The 15352-nt window shown below is 41.5% G+C and overlaps 1 protein-coding gene across 7 annotated transcripts in view; it reads left to right on the top strand.

The window, feature by feature from the left end:
- Nucleotides 1–15352, top strand: part of OSBPL3 (oxysterol binding protein like 3) — a 177611-nt gene that overhangs the window by 61198 nt on the left and 101061 nt on the right. For all 7 annotated transcript variants that reach the window (XR_003143041.3, XM_049093723.1, XM_025464408.3 and 4 more), the window contains one exon: nucleotides 4042–4173. The gene's annotated coding sequence lies outside the window, so the exon portion shown is untranslated. The remainder of the gene's footprint in view (nucleotides 1–4041; nucleotides 4174–15352) is intronic.

Raw genomic sequence — 15352 nt, 5'->3', positions numbered from 1 at the left:
TACTTTCTATCTCTATAGATTTGCTTATTCTGGACATTTCATATAAATGGAATTATATAATACGTGGGCTCTTTTTTTAAACCTCTCTTCCTTCACTTAGCACATTTTCAGGGTTCATCCACGTTGTAGCATGACTCAGTGTTTTATTCCTTTTTTTTTTAAGATTATTTATTTATTTATTCATGAAAGACACACACACACACACAGAGGCAGAGACATAGGCAGAAGAAAAAGCAGGCTTCCTGTTGGGAGCCCGCCGTGGGACTTGATCTCAGGACCCTGGATCACACCCTGAGCCAAAGGCAGACACTCAACCACTGAGCCCCCAGGCATCCCTTATTCCTTTTTTATAGATGAATAGTTTTGCATCACATGGTCTCTTAGTCAGTTTAGGCTGCTATAACAAATTACCGTAGACTGCTTGACTTGAATAGCAGGTAAATATGTATTTCTTATAGTTCTAGAGTCTGGGAAATCCAAGATCAAGGTGCCAGTAGATCTAGTGTCTGATGAGAGCCCACCTCCTGGCTGTCAACTTGCTGTATCTTCACATGGCTGGGAACAGAGATAGGAAGCAAGATTTTTTTTTGTTTTTGTTTTTGTTTTCGTTTTTTATATGGGCATTAATCTCACACAGACTCTACTCTCATGATCTAATTAACTTTCAGGGGCCCCACCTCCAAATACTATCACATTGGGGCTTAGGCTTCAATTTATGAATTTTGAAATGACAACACAAACATTCAATCTATAATGTATAGATTGTTTTTCTTGTTTATTCCTTCAGCAGTTGATAGACATTTGAGTTTTTCCACTTTTAACGTTTATGAATTATGCTGCTATGAACATTCTTGTACTGGTTTTTTTCTGAACATGTTTTCAGGTCTCTTGGGTATATATACTTAGGAGTGGAATTACTGCCTCATACGGTAACTGCTTAAAATTTTGAGGAACCATCAGACTGTGTTCTAATGTATACTTTCCCACTAAAATATATGAGGGTTTCAGTTTCTCTACATCCTTGCTAATCTGCCTGTTTGTTTGCTTGTTGGTTTATTTAATTATTGTATCTACCCTAGGGGTATGAAGCGGTATTTTTTTATAGTTTTGATTTGCATTTCTCTCATGATGAATGATATTGAATATTTTCTCATGTGCTTATTGACTATTTGTGTGTCTTCTTTGGAGAAATATTTCTTCAGGTCCTTTGCCTACTTAAAAAATTGGGTTGTTTTTTATTGTTGAGTTGTAAGAATTTTTTATATATTCTGGATACTAGACCCATATCAGGTATGTGATTTGCAGATGTTTTCTGGGGCTTGATAGCACAACCCCGAGATCATGACCTGCCAAAATCAAGAGTTGGACACTCAACTGACTTAGCCACTTAGGCACCCCAAAAGTTTTTTCATTTTTGTGTTTTTTTTCTTTTATTGCTTTTGCTTTAGGTCTGTTTGTATCTAATAGACTATGACCTAATTTAAGGACAGAAAATTTTCTTTTCTGTGTTTTCTTTTAAGGACTTTTATAGTTTTTACATTTAGGTTTTTGGTTTATTTTGCATAAATTTCTCTATGTGGTATGAAGTTAGGGTCCAACTTTATCCTTTGCATATGAATGTCCACTTTTTTCCAACACCATTTATTAGAAAAGACTATTCTTTCCCCCATTGAATTGTCTTGGCACCTTTGTTCATAATGAATTGACCATGTATGTGAGTTTAATTCCTGCATTCCCAACTCTGTTCCCTTCATCTCTATGTCCTTCTCTATGCCAGTACACACTGTTTTAATTTCTGTAGCTTTGTAGTAAGTTTTCAAATCGGGAAGTATGATTCTTACAAATATGTGAAGGTTATTTTTGGATGTGATGTTGATGCCCATTCTCCTACCTCACATAGTTTTGCTTATGTTTTTTCTGCCATTGTAAAGTCAAATTAGAAATGTTACTTTGAAGTGGCCATGAATTCCATTTCAGGTTGAACCTCACTATTCTTGTATAAAAGACATGAATTTGGAATCGGGCATACACAAAAGTTTGCCCACTAGCTCTGTCTCGGTTTCTTAACTGTAGAATGATGCTTAAAACCTAAGTCAAAGGATCATTCTGAGAATTAAATAACATAACGTATGTAAAAGCATCTAGCATGGTGTCTGGGAAATGACAGGTACAAAATAAATACCTGTTGCCTTTCCCATATTCTTCTCACAGATGCAAGAAAACTTTGTGCCTTATAAGATGGTTTTAAATTCTTTCCTAAAATCAGCCTTCTTCAATTTAGAAACTGTTTTCCCCAAAGTTATCATGTAAGTGAGTATTACTGAGTTTTCCAATCTATTCTGTAGTATTGTTGGTAGTGCAGTGTTTCAGACTTTGCTCATTGCTTTATCCCCACTGTCTAGAATTGTCCCTGACCAACAGTAAGTAATCAATAAACATTTTGCTTTATATATATATGTATGTGTGTATACACACACACACACACACACACACACATTAAAGAATTTATTCATTTATTCCTAAGAGACACAGAGAAAGAGGCAGAGACATAGGCAGAGGGAGAAATGGGTTCCCTGCGGGGAGCCCCATGTGGTACTCGATCCCAGGACCCTGAGATCATAACCTGAGCCAAAGGCAGATGCTCAACCACTGAGCCACCCAGGTGCCCCACTTGAGCTATATATATATTTTAAGATTCATTTATTTATTCATGAGAGAGAGAGAGGCAGAGACACAGGCAGAGAGAGAAGCAGGCTCCTCACAGGGAGCCTGATGTGGGATTCAGTCTCCGGACCCCAGATGATGCCCTAAGCTGAAGGCAGACGCTCAACCACTCAGCCTGGGTGGCTGCCCCTTGAGCTATATTTTTAAGTAAGCTTACATAACAGTTGTGTAAGTACTTGATTTCTGAGATAATTTCCACAATATTTCTTTCAGCATTTTGTCCAGTTAATTTGGGATGCCTCCTTATGGAGTGCTGCTTATTTTCTCTAAATGATACTTTACTTCCCATTCAGATGTTTCCTCTTTGGGGCAATTTCAGATTGAAGTAGAAAGGATCAAGTTTGAGTATAAACTTTAGAAAGCAAGAGCGGACTGGGAATGGGGATGTTGGGTTTGGAGGAAGATGTGTGATAATGAAAGACCAGGGAGGGACTTTTAGAGAAGATTGGGTCAAACAGGGAAGCATGTTGCCAGTATTTGAGACTTGCTTTTGATTTTGTGTGATTATCATGGTTTCTTGTGGTTTCTCTAGACCAAGTCTAGACATGAAACTGTAAGCAAAGAATAACTGTTATTTACTGGCTGTTGTGAGCCTAATTTATAACCAAGAAGTGGTGCCTGTGCATGTTAAGCTACTATCCACATGATGGATAAACCTTTAAAGGTAAGAGTTCAAATAATTTCACGGACTCAGGATAATTTAGTTTTAAGGCTAGACAGGATTGTCAGGCTGAAGGAATATCGTTAATGTCACCTCAAGGAAGACATTCCATGGTCAAATAGGTTTGGAATGGATTCAACAAAATTAACAGATTTGGCATTTAACTGCAGGACTTCTCAGAGCCCTTACTATGCCAACATGTCTTCAGTAGGGAAGGTAGGAGCAGCAATCCCCAAGGTGACTGGTGTGTGGGGACTTATTTTTCCCTGCCACTAGAGAACCCTGTGGGACTGGTAGTTAGCATTTATGAATAATTATGATCTAGAGCAGCACCTTAATTTTTCAGACATGAACTCTGATTTTTTAATCTTTTTGACCTGCTATTTCTAGGGAGCCATGACTGCAGATACATAGAAGCTGATTGTGTCTATTGTGTTACTAAGAGATCTGTCCAAAAAGTAAGAGCTTAAACTAGGAGCTATAATCAAACCCCTGAAATACTGTGTATATGTATATTTAACTTACAAGATATTTTATCTTCCAAGCTTCCAAGAGCTAAATACTTATTTATTTTTAATCTGTTTTGTGTACAGCTTGGTTTTTGTGGTGTCTAATAATCCCTGATATAATGAGTTTGTAAAATTTGATTTCTGCAGCTTTTGCTGTGATACATAGTCCTTAAGATAAAGGACAGGAAGAGGCAGGAGAAGGAGGACCCTGACCAACAAAGGCCACTGACTTCTATGGAATAAACAAAGTCCAGACAGCTACCTTGTTCGGAGTGTCAGGTAAGCTTGTGATGACTGGCATCCATTCCTAGAGTCTTGGGGTAGAGCAAACTGTATCCAGCTCCCAGTGTGGATATAGGCTACTCTCTTCCCCTCATTGTTTTTCCATTATCCTTCCCTCTACCCAAACCCCCACTCTTCCTTCTTGCTTCCATGTCTGATAGGGTTTATTTCTTTGACTTTCATTAAGAGAGAGGGGGTGAGGGGTGGGGGGAGAGTAGAGAGAGATAGAGATTGGAAGGGGACTTAGTGGTAGAGCTGTCTTCACTTCTTGTAAATGCAGTGGGTTGGTGTGTCACCACTGTGATGGAGTAACAGCGCAGATGGGATTCCCAGTGTCAGTAGTTTCCATTCACACCTATCGTTTAAATACCCAAGCACCACTGTTTGTCTTGCCCACGTTCTTGGGGCTTGCTGCCTTATCCTGTTCAATACCTGTGGGGAGGTGTGACGTAGGCAGATTCTCTAACTGGGACTATAATGTGTTTCTAACAACTAAGACAAAAGCCAGAAAGAAAGATCAGAGAATGCAGAGGACCTGCTGGAAGTATTTGAGTCAGAATCTGAGGTTGGTGGGGCTGGGGAAATAAGAGAAGCATGGATCAGGTGACTGTTTTAGGAAAATGAACAGTTCAAGTCAGAAAAGTATTGCTTTTCTTCCTTTTTTATATCAGTGATATGTGTTCCTTATGTTTAAAAATCAAGCCAAACAGGGATGCCTGGGTGGCTCAGTGGTTGAGCATCTGCCTTTGGCTCAGGGCGTGATCCTGGAGTCCCGGGATCGAGTCCCCATCCAGCTCCCTGCATGGGGCCTGCTTCTCCCTCTGCCTGTGTCTCTGCCTCTTTCTTTGTGTCTCTCATGAATGAATTAATAAGATCTTTAATAAAATCTTTAACAGAAACAAACAAAAAATCAAGCCCAACAAAGAAAGCTCAAAGGAGAAATGAAAATATTACCCCCAAAAAAATCTCAACCAAAAAATAACCAAAACAAAACAAAACAAAAACAAACCAGTGTTGACATTTGTTTCAGGCTTGCCTCTGTACCTGTAGTGAGAGAGCTGGACAGAGGGATGGCCAGATAAATGGCAGGCAGAAGTAATTGTGAAAGATTGAGTTTTATTTTTATTTTATTTTATTAAAGATTTTATTTATTTATTCAAGAGAGACACAGAGAGAGAGAGAGGCAGAGACACAGGCAGAGGGAGAAACAGGCTCCATGCAGGGAGTCCGACGTGGGACTCGATCCTGGGACTCCAGGATCACGCCCTGGGCCGAAGGCAGAGTTTAACCGCTGTGCCACCCGGGCTGCCCTAAATGGAGTTTTAAAAGTAAAATATTCTAGTTTATCTTACTTGAATTTAACAAAAGGAAAATAAATTGTCAATCTCCTGAAAAGCCATCTTTTATCTGAAGAGGGTTAGTTCTCTTAGCTCAGAAGAGAGATGAACACCTCCAACATTGTGGGAGTCAGAATGAGTTGCACGCACTGTAACAATGTGATAAACAATCTGAGGTCTTTACCCAGCATCCCTCCCTTGGTTTCAGATGGTTGTCACTGGTTTTATTTTTATTTTGTTAGGATTTATACTTCTAACACTCACTAGCTTTTATTCCCCTGGTTATTCCCCCAGTGCTTGAATCGTAATCCATGCACTGTTAACCGTTGGTCTTCCCCCATGGCTTGGTCATTCTCCGTCATTTAATGTTTGGTTGGACTTCATTGTCATTAAGATTTTTTTGGAAAAGGGCTTTTGGATGCCATGTTTTCTGAGTTGTTTTTATCTTTGGAAACTATTGCCTATTGCCTTTATTTTTGAAAGACAGCCTTGCTATTGCTTTGTTGTCTTCTAAAGAGATTGTGCCAATTTATGGGCTACTAGCAATTTATGAGAACGCCTGTCATGAATTGGGAACTTTTGGGGAATGTCTGCTTGCCTGAAATAGTTATTTTAGGCAAGCAGAAGTGGGTTTTTTTTTTTTTTAAGATTTTATTTATTTATTCATGAGAGACAGAGAGAGAGAGAGAGAGAGAGAGAGAGGCAGAGACACAGGCAGAGGGAGAAGCAGGGAGCCCGACGTGGGACTCGATCCTGGGTCTCCAGGGTCACGCCCTGGGCTGAAGGCGGTGCTAAACTGCTGGGACACCGGGACTGCCCCAGAAGTGGTTATTATACTGGCTGAAATATATTTAATTTGGTAAATTGGATATCAGATTATGGAAACACTTGAATGTTGGGAGACTGGCTGTTTTCTCAGTAAACTTTTCTTTCTTTTTTTTTTTTTTAAGATTTATTTATTTATTCAGGAGAGGCAGAGACATAGGCAGAGGGAGAAGCAGGCTCCTCACAGGGAGCCTGATGTGGGACTCGATCTTGGATCCCAGGATCATGACCTGAGCTGAAGGCAGGCGCTCAACCACTGAGCCACCCAGGCGTCCCTTTCTCAGTAAACTTTTCATTTCCTTGCCAAATCTACAACTTTCCTGCAGGTCAAATGATAATAACTGGGCAGCTCCATGGAGCTGTTTCAAGGATGCTGTAAATTATGCAGGAACCCTCTTAAAAGGCTTCTCACCTCCCCACTCTCTGTAAACAGGCACTTGGCTGGCCAAGAGTAGATTTTGTTGTCTTCTGAAGATAGTAGGAAGTGGTAAATGTTTTCATCTGACAAAAAAAAATTGACATCTGATAATTGTGTGAACTAATATTTCTTTTGTTACAAAATATGATCTTTGCCTATCACTGACTGTTGTCTTACAACTAAGCAGCCATTATCAGCCATTCCTAAATGACACATGATCTTTAAAAAAAAATATTTTATTTAAATTCAATTTGCCAACATATAGTATATAACACCCAGTGCTTATCCCATCAAGTGCCCTGCCCTCCTTAGTGCCTGTCACGCGGGTACCCCATTCCCCCACTCCTCCCCTTCTGCAACCTTTTGTTTGTTTCCCAGAGTTAGGAGTCTCTCATCTGAGCTGGTTTGTCTTCCTCTAATTTTTCCCCACTCAGTTTCCCTCCTTTCCTTATAATCCCTTTCACTATTTCTTATATTCCACGTATGAGTGAAACCATATGATGATTGTCCTTCTCCGATTGACTTACTTCACTCAGCATAATACCCTCCAGTTCCATCCACGTTGAAGCAAATGGTGGGTATTTGTCATTTCTGGTGGCTGAGGAATATTCCATTGTGTATAGAGATCACAGCTTCTTTATCCATTCATCTGTTGAAGGACATCGAGGCTCCTTCCATAGTTTGGCTATTGTGGACATTGCTGCTATGAACGTTGGGGTGTAGGTGTCCCGGCATTTCCTGTCTTGTTAATTTTCCCCATTCTCACTGGTGTGAGGTGGTATCTCATTGTGGTTTTGATTTGTATTTCCCTGATGGGACAAGTGATGTGGAGGATTTTTTCATGTGCTTGTTAGCCAATTGACACATGATCTTAATACATCTTTTTTGTAATGTTCCTCATGGATTATGAGTTGGAGGATCTGATCCTTTTATTTATTGTATTCTTAAAGATTTTATTTATTTATTCATGAGACACACAGAGAGAGGCAGAGACATAGGCAGAGGGAGAAGCAGGATCCGATGTGGAACTTGATCCCAGGACCCCGGGATCACGACCTGAACTGAAGGCAGATGCTCAACCACTGAGTCACGCAGGTGTCCCAGGTCTGATTCTTTGAAAAAAGCTAATCTCCGTACTGACATAGTTTGAGGTATCTGTTAGGTTGGGCTTATTAATAAAATTCCGCACTGACCTTATGTAGAAAACCAACAACCTGTCTCACCTTTTAATTCATTCTCGAAAAATGGGGTGGGAAAGAAAATTGCTCAGATGAGTTACTACATTTAAATTTTGGCCATCATCCTTTATGGTGATGCAGCTGCACGCCAGCCACTGACCTTTTCTAGTTGGTAGGGGTGAGAACACATCTGGAAGATTTTAGGAGGCAGGTGTGTCCTGAAGGCACTCTCACTTTGTGCCAAAGGAAAGCTAGGAGGAAATCCGTGATCTAGAATGCTGTGGTGAAGCTGTGTTGTCTAGTATGGCAGCTACCAGTCACATGGGACTATGTCCATTTAAATTATTTAAAGTTAAATAAAATTTAAAATTCAGTTTCTTAGTTGCATTGGTCGCGTTTCAAGTGCTCAACAGCCTCATGTGATGAAGAGGCCGTGGTATCCGACAGCACTGAAAATTCTATTGGCTAGCCCTGGTTTCTATGCTCATCACGATACCATGATTATCCAAGGCTCATTATAGCCTGAATGAGTTGGTCTCCTGGCTCTTTTCCCTCCTTCCCTCTGCTTTCAGTCTTTTTTCTGCTCTAACTCAGATGATGAGGCACTGCTCTCCTTATTGCCTTGTTGGTACCCTCTGGTCTCTGAGCGCAAATAGCCCACTGGGAACCCTGTGCATGGACTGGATTAGATCTTTGCACTGCAGGGTCAGCTTGACAACACTCTGGCCAAGTCTCAAGAGCTTCTCAGTGTTCTTACCAAAGAATTGAATGGTGCTAGGGATTTTGACTTTTTTTTTTTTTTTTTTTTTAAAGATTTACCCATTTGAGAGAGAGACACACACAGACACACACACACACACACACACATACAGAGGAGGGGCAGAGAGAGAGAATCATTGAGCATGGAGCCCGGTGAGGGGCTCAATTCTGTGACCCAGAGACCACAACTGGAGCCAAAAGCACGAGTCGGACATTCAACTGACTAAGCCACCCAGGTGCCACCTGACTCTTTAGCAACATGTAAATATATCTACTTAGGACTTTTACTTCAATGCCCTTTTTTGGCTCTGGGTGTGTGTTCTTGATGGGAGAGTACAGTTCTGGGTTCTCTCCCATGACTGACCCTGTGACCTCAGTACGAATTTCTCTGTGGCCCATTTGCAAGCTGAGAATTCACTCCCAGACGCAACTTAAGCAACTGATAAATGCCAAGTGATGAGTGAGAAATTTTGTGGTCTGTGCTAAAAGGTACGTTGAAAGGGTTCTTAAGGGTTTGTTTATCTTCTCATCTTTCTCCTGTTTTCTTCTGTTGTCCCATCTGTAGTCTCATGACTACCAGGTAATACCCACCTTGATCAGCTGATTGACTCATATGCCCTGCTGTGTGCCTTATGTAAGTGACTTTCTAGGGAAGGTCTGGGGTTTGTTGACCAAGGAGCCCGCTTCTAATTCTGACCTACCTGAGTGGAGCAGGATGCTCTGGTAGGAGGAGCCTGCTGGCCTGAGGGTCAGGAGGAGGAGGAGGCACTACTTCTGACTGAACTGTCCTTCTGACCCCATGTTCTCATGCTTCCCACCTGGAGGGGAGTCTGCTAAGAGTTCCTGCCTAGTGTTACAGTTATGTGATGCTTTGTAACAACCCCAAAACTTGGTGGACTAAGACATTAACATTTCATTTATCCCTCAAATCTGCCATGTGAACAGGATTTGGGGGAGTAGCTGGAGTCCACTCCACTCTGTGTCGGTTGGGATGGTGAAAAGGTAGGGGTGGGAACCTCTGAAGACTCACTCACAGGCTTGAGAGTTAGTCAGTGGTGGCTGTCAGCTGGTGTGGGGGTGTGGCCTCAGTTCTTTTCGAAATGATCCTCCCCATGTGTTCCCTCCACATTGCCTAGCGTGGGCTTCTCACATTATGATGGCTAAGTTGAAGACTGAGCATCCTGAGAGAGACACAACAGCAGGTGGAAGCTGTGTTACCATTTCTAACGTAGCCTTGGAGGTCACACAGCATCGCTTTGGCCATAATGACAAGCAAACTCGAGTTCAAGGGAAGGAAACATATACCCCACCAATCAGAGGAGCAGCGTTTTTGGGAATGAGATTCGCAATCTTGAGCACAAGATCTATTCGTGGCGTCATCTTTGAAAACTATGTCTTCCATACTGGGTAATGATGAATCAGAATTGGCATCAGCTCTCGCTAAACCATAAATAAGATTTGAGATCTGACCTGCGTCTAGAAACTGGGGCACTTTTCCCTTTCAGGAGAGGGTTGTCATTGCGCTGTGCCAGAGCTGGTCTGCCTTTGGGGATGAAGGTGGGGGTTGCCATTTCCATAGCACTGGGACTTCTTCGATGAGAGATGCTTGTCTGAATACAAAATAGAGTATTGAAACACCTCCAGTGTGCTCCCCTCCCTGACTCAGCCTGGGTCTGCAGTGAATGCCCAATACTGGGGACTTCACAGTGAAGAGCAGGGTTCTGACTCCTGACCATCATTTTTAAAATTAATTTGATGGAATCCAGCTAGAGTTTTGATACATTATTTACATCCCGCATTCTGACTTAGGTTTTCTTGTAATTTCTGTTCCTTATTACTTTTATAGCGCTCTCATAAGACACAAGCTTCTAAACAGGATTCATCCAGACTTAGCATTCTTACATTTGATAAATGGGGATAGTTGAGAATATTTCTTTTTCTATTTCTAGGTTAAAATAGGTTTTTGCAAAAATCTAGTAGCTAGTATAAGGGGGAAGGGGACACACAGATCATCAGTTTGATAAATAAGCTGCCATAGGCCAGGTTCTGTGCCAGTTGGAGGCAATTTAAAAAACAAAACCAAAAAAGAATAAGACGCACCTTCAAGTTGCTTCTGGTCTGTACACTACTGGAGAGAAAAAATAAGCATGGCATTGTCGACATCAGTTATAGAGGGGCTTTTATGTTTTTCTTCCCTTTTTAGCTCTAGTCTCCTGACATCTTTCTGTTCTTTAAAATCTGTTCCGCCCTTTCCATCCAATTCTCTTTATAGTTTTATTCAGCTTGCACAGTTTTAAAAGTGTTGTATGTTCATTTTCTTACAACAGTCCTTCCCCGAGGAGTAAAACTTCCCTCTATCCCTTTTTCCTCCCACCTCCATTCACTAAATTAGTGAATTCTTGCTTTCTTTCGAGACTCTTAAAAACACATTGTTTATGATTGCACCTTTAATTCCGGAAAGATGCCCCCAAACTGTCTCTCGAGAAATTTGTTTTATAGGAATTTTTTTCAGCTTCGATTCTCTGTCCTGGGGTTATTTTTGTTAAGTGCCCAAAGGAATTCAAGTGTGCACATCTGATACATTAGCCACTAGGTATTTAGTTTCTTGTTACTTGAGAAGGTTCAGGTAGCACTTATGGAGCATTATTCATGTTTACATCTAGCTTCACGTTTACAGTTTTGGCAAGACAATTAGTAGATTTTTACAGAAGATAGAGAAGTTTTTAAAATTCGTATTCACATGTCACAGTGACTCGGTTGATAGCCTTTTTAGATAAATACTGAAATGTAGCCTGTAGTTGCCACTTGTTAAAACTCTACCCTGCTTCCGCCAGCAGTTGTCAGTAAGGACAGATAACAACACCCACTGATAAAATTCAAACCACAAGATGTTATTTTAAGTTCTTGGGTGGTGCTCTCTCTTCTTACCCTTTAAACTGCTAAGTCACATCCTGCTTTGCATTTTAATTTGGTATAAATTAGATGCAGTAGACGCAGGTCTAGCATTAGATACTAAAATAAAACTTAATGCCAAAATAAAAGAGGGCAGGTCTGTGGAGTAAAGCTTGCTATCATTTCTGGATGCCAGATTTAGGGTAGTGGTTCTCAACCCTCCAGGTGCATCCAAATCACCTGGGGAGCTTTCCAGATGCCTTCCCCCGGGGCCCGGGCCTCATCCCAGAGTGCCTGGATGAATTGGCTTGGAGCAGGGCCAGACTGGTCTTTTGTAGAAGCTCCCCTGGGTGATCCTGTCATGCAGCCAGGTGCCCTCATGCAATATTTCTCAAGCCTGGCTACATGACAGGATCATCCAGGGGAGCTTCTCAACACAGGCCACCTCTTTCAAGCTTTTGCTCACAAGTCCAGCCTCACTGAGCTCTTCCCTATGACTGCCCATAACCCTGACTAGATAGATATCCCACCATGAGTGGGTTCTGGCTCATTTCATCTACACACAGCTTATCTCCTTGATCAGAGTGGTTTCTTTCTTGCACTACTTTGGTAACTTAGTTTTCATCCTACAGGGTTTGACACAGCTGTGGATGCTTAGTAGGTACTTTATATATGTATATTGACTTGAATTTTCAGCCATATAGCCATTCTCCTTTGGCTTCTTGCATTTTCATAGCCCACATCTATTCATAAGTGTTTCTTCCTCTTGAGATACAACAGGGCAAGTAAGAGTGGCTGAGCAGCAGGAGGGGGAAACTCAGGCAGTGGCTGGTGTTGCCATTCAGTCCTGGGGGGAATTGACCTGTGGACTCCTCCTCCTCCAATCAGAACACTGAAGCCATCCCACTCTAGAGTGGGTCTCAGGACCATGTGGGTGGCAAATGCAAATGAGGCAGGCTCTCCTGCTGTAGAAAATGAAGATGTGTAGATGAATGCAGTTTCTCTATGGAAAGCCTACTGAAGAATATGGGATTGTTCCAGGAGACTGTGCCCCTGGAACTGGAACACAGCAGCTTTCTGTACTTTGTCAAACTGTGAAGTCTCACTGCCAGTGTCTCAGGGGCTCCCATTTCTGGCCCAGGAAGCTAACCAGGGAAAGAGTGGTTGACACCTTCCTGGTGAGGGATACAGAGGTTACTGAAATTCCTTAATTTTAAGGCCTGCTGCCTTCTAGGACATACATTATTGACATCACACCTCTGTAACTGAGAGATCCCCAGATTAAGTAGTTTTAACAAAACTGAAGTTTCTTTCTCATGTAACTGTCCAAATACAGCGATTCCCGAGCTAGCGCAGTAACACTACTATCTTCAACCAATGGCTTTCATTTATGGATCCAGTTGTCATGGTCTCTCAGCACTCAGCAATGGGGAAAGGATAGAAAACACATGCACTTCTCTTGTTAGCACAGCTCCTACTGTACCTCATTGGCAGTACATAGTCATGACCCCCCAACCAAGCTGCAAGGTCAGCTGGAAATATAGCTTCTAATTAGATGGATGACCTTGCGCTCTACTACAACTTGGGAGTTCTTTTATTAAAGAAAGGGAGAATGGATATTAGTGAACTGTAAGCCGAGGGATGCATAATTATCTGCCAAAATATTAGATCTACCAACTATCACCTCTGTTCATTGGTTTGGCTAAAAATACACTAAGCTGTCAAAAGAAACCTCAAATGTATTTCTAGTGCTATAAAGTCATGGTAGGACACTGAAGGTCTCCAGAGGGCCATGTGGTGTTTCTACCTTTCGGGAGAAGGGAGTCCATGAGTTGGAAGACATGTAGAAAGTGGACAAGTAGCCAGAGCACAGATGGTGTTGACAAATGGGTTTGGTTTGCAGGGCAGCCTCATGGCATCTTTGCAAGCAAGCGTGTTTGCCAAGAAATTCACCAGCTTGGTCAAGAGAGTTCAACTGCAATTTAATAGCAGGGAGGTAACGTTAAGACTTGATTGGACTGGGATGCCTGGGTGTCTTAGTAGTTGAGTGTCTGCCTTTGGCTCAGGGCATGATCCTAGGATCCTGGGATCAAGTCCCACTTTGGGCTTCCTGCATGGAGCCTGCTTCTCCCCTCTGCCTATGTCTCTGCTCTCCCCCTCCTCCCCCGGCTCTCATGAATAAATAAATAAAATCTTAAAAAAAAAAGACTTGATTGGACAGAGAACAATAGGCATCACAAATGAAAGAGCGGTAACAGAGGAGAACTTTAGTAATTTGTGCAAACACCTGGGAAACAGTGTGATTATGTATCATCTGCCATTGTACAGCCTATGAAGACAGAGCAAAGTAAACATGAAATATTAAAACTTGGATATAGATAGGATCATCTGATCATCTCACCTAGAAGGTGAGGGTAGTTCTCGTGGCTGAAATATGATTCTAGAGGGGAATATTTTGCTTTAAAGAAGCAAACCTATTAATATCCAGACCTTAAAGATGAATTGCTGGGTAAGGGGGAAAAAAGCCACAGAAAGATTGTTACAGTAGGATCAATATTATAGATTGCAAGACAGAGGTTATGGATGATGCTTTCTCCCCAGAGACTATAAATCTAGAGTGGCTGCCAAATGTGCTGATAGAAGCACCAGAAGTTTTATTCTGCTAATTTCTGATAAACTCTTCACTTGTTTTGCTGACCATTTAATTTTTAAGACTGAAAAAATAATGCAAGGATTGACATCTCTGGATTTCTTTTCTGATCCAACCAAGAAGCATTGGCTAGCGATATAAAGTGACAGGAACCAGGAGAGGAAATCCCTAAAGAAGCATGGTTCTAGAAACATTTCAAGAGTTCAGACAAAAGAGAGACATGATCTCTCTCGTGGCCAAAGATAAAATGGTAAGGAGACCTCAAAAAGAAGGGATGGCTAAAATGTTCTGAAACTCGTATCAGTCTGGCTCAACAATTATTATTATCATCATTGCTACCAATCTTTGTAAGTTACTTTTCCACAGAATGTAAAGATGAGTAAAATGCAGTCCCTGAGTTAGATGTAGACCTAACATCTAGTGGTGGGTGTATGAAGAGTGAGTCAGTTACAGGACACAGAAGACATACTTTCAGAGAGCACAGGGGTTCAAAAAAGAAATAAAACCATGGGTGGGGGTGGTTTCAGAAAAGGTTTAATGGAGAAGATGACACTTGAAGTGCTCTTTGGAGGGTGGAGGACATTTTCACAGATGGAGAAGGAAACCTGGGTTCCAGGGTGCTTCACAGAGAGAGAGAGATTAGCAAAGATCAATGCAGAGTGGTATAACTGCAGGTATATTCCATACTTCAGAATACAGGGTGTACTATGTGAGCTTTTGGAGATGAAATGTAACTAATAACAGCTAAAATATAACAGAGCATGTCTGCCAGGTACCATGTCAAGTGCTTTCTATGCATTGTCTCAGTCCAGTCCATCTTCACAAAAGTTTAATACTATTATTCATTCTCTTTTCAGATGAGGCATGACTCAGAAGTTTAGTAACACACAGTGAGTGGTGGGTAGAGCTGGAGTCCAAAGCCAGCTAAATTTAACTGAAATGTGAAGGGCTTAGGATTTTTAACTAAGGGAATTTTGAGCTGAGGAGAGACACTTGGAATCTTTTGAGGAAGGTGAGCTGGGTGAGGAAAAGTAAGGTAGATTGAAGTTATGGGAGAGACCCCCAGTGGGGGTCTATGGTGGACTGGTGCTTTTGGGAATGGAAGAATGGAAATCTA

Source organism: Canis lupus, chromosome 14, assembly GCF_003254725.2.
Source record: "Canis lupus dingo isolate Sandy chromosome 14, ASM325472v2, whole genome shotgun sequence".
Lineage (NCBI taxonomy): Eukaryota > Metazoa > Chordata > Mammalia > Carnivora > Canidae > Canis > Canis lupus.
The sequence above is the reverse complement of the archived record's forward strand: the minus strand, read 5'-3'. Positions and strand labels throughout refer to the sequence as shown.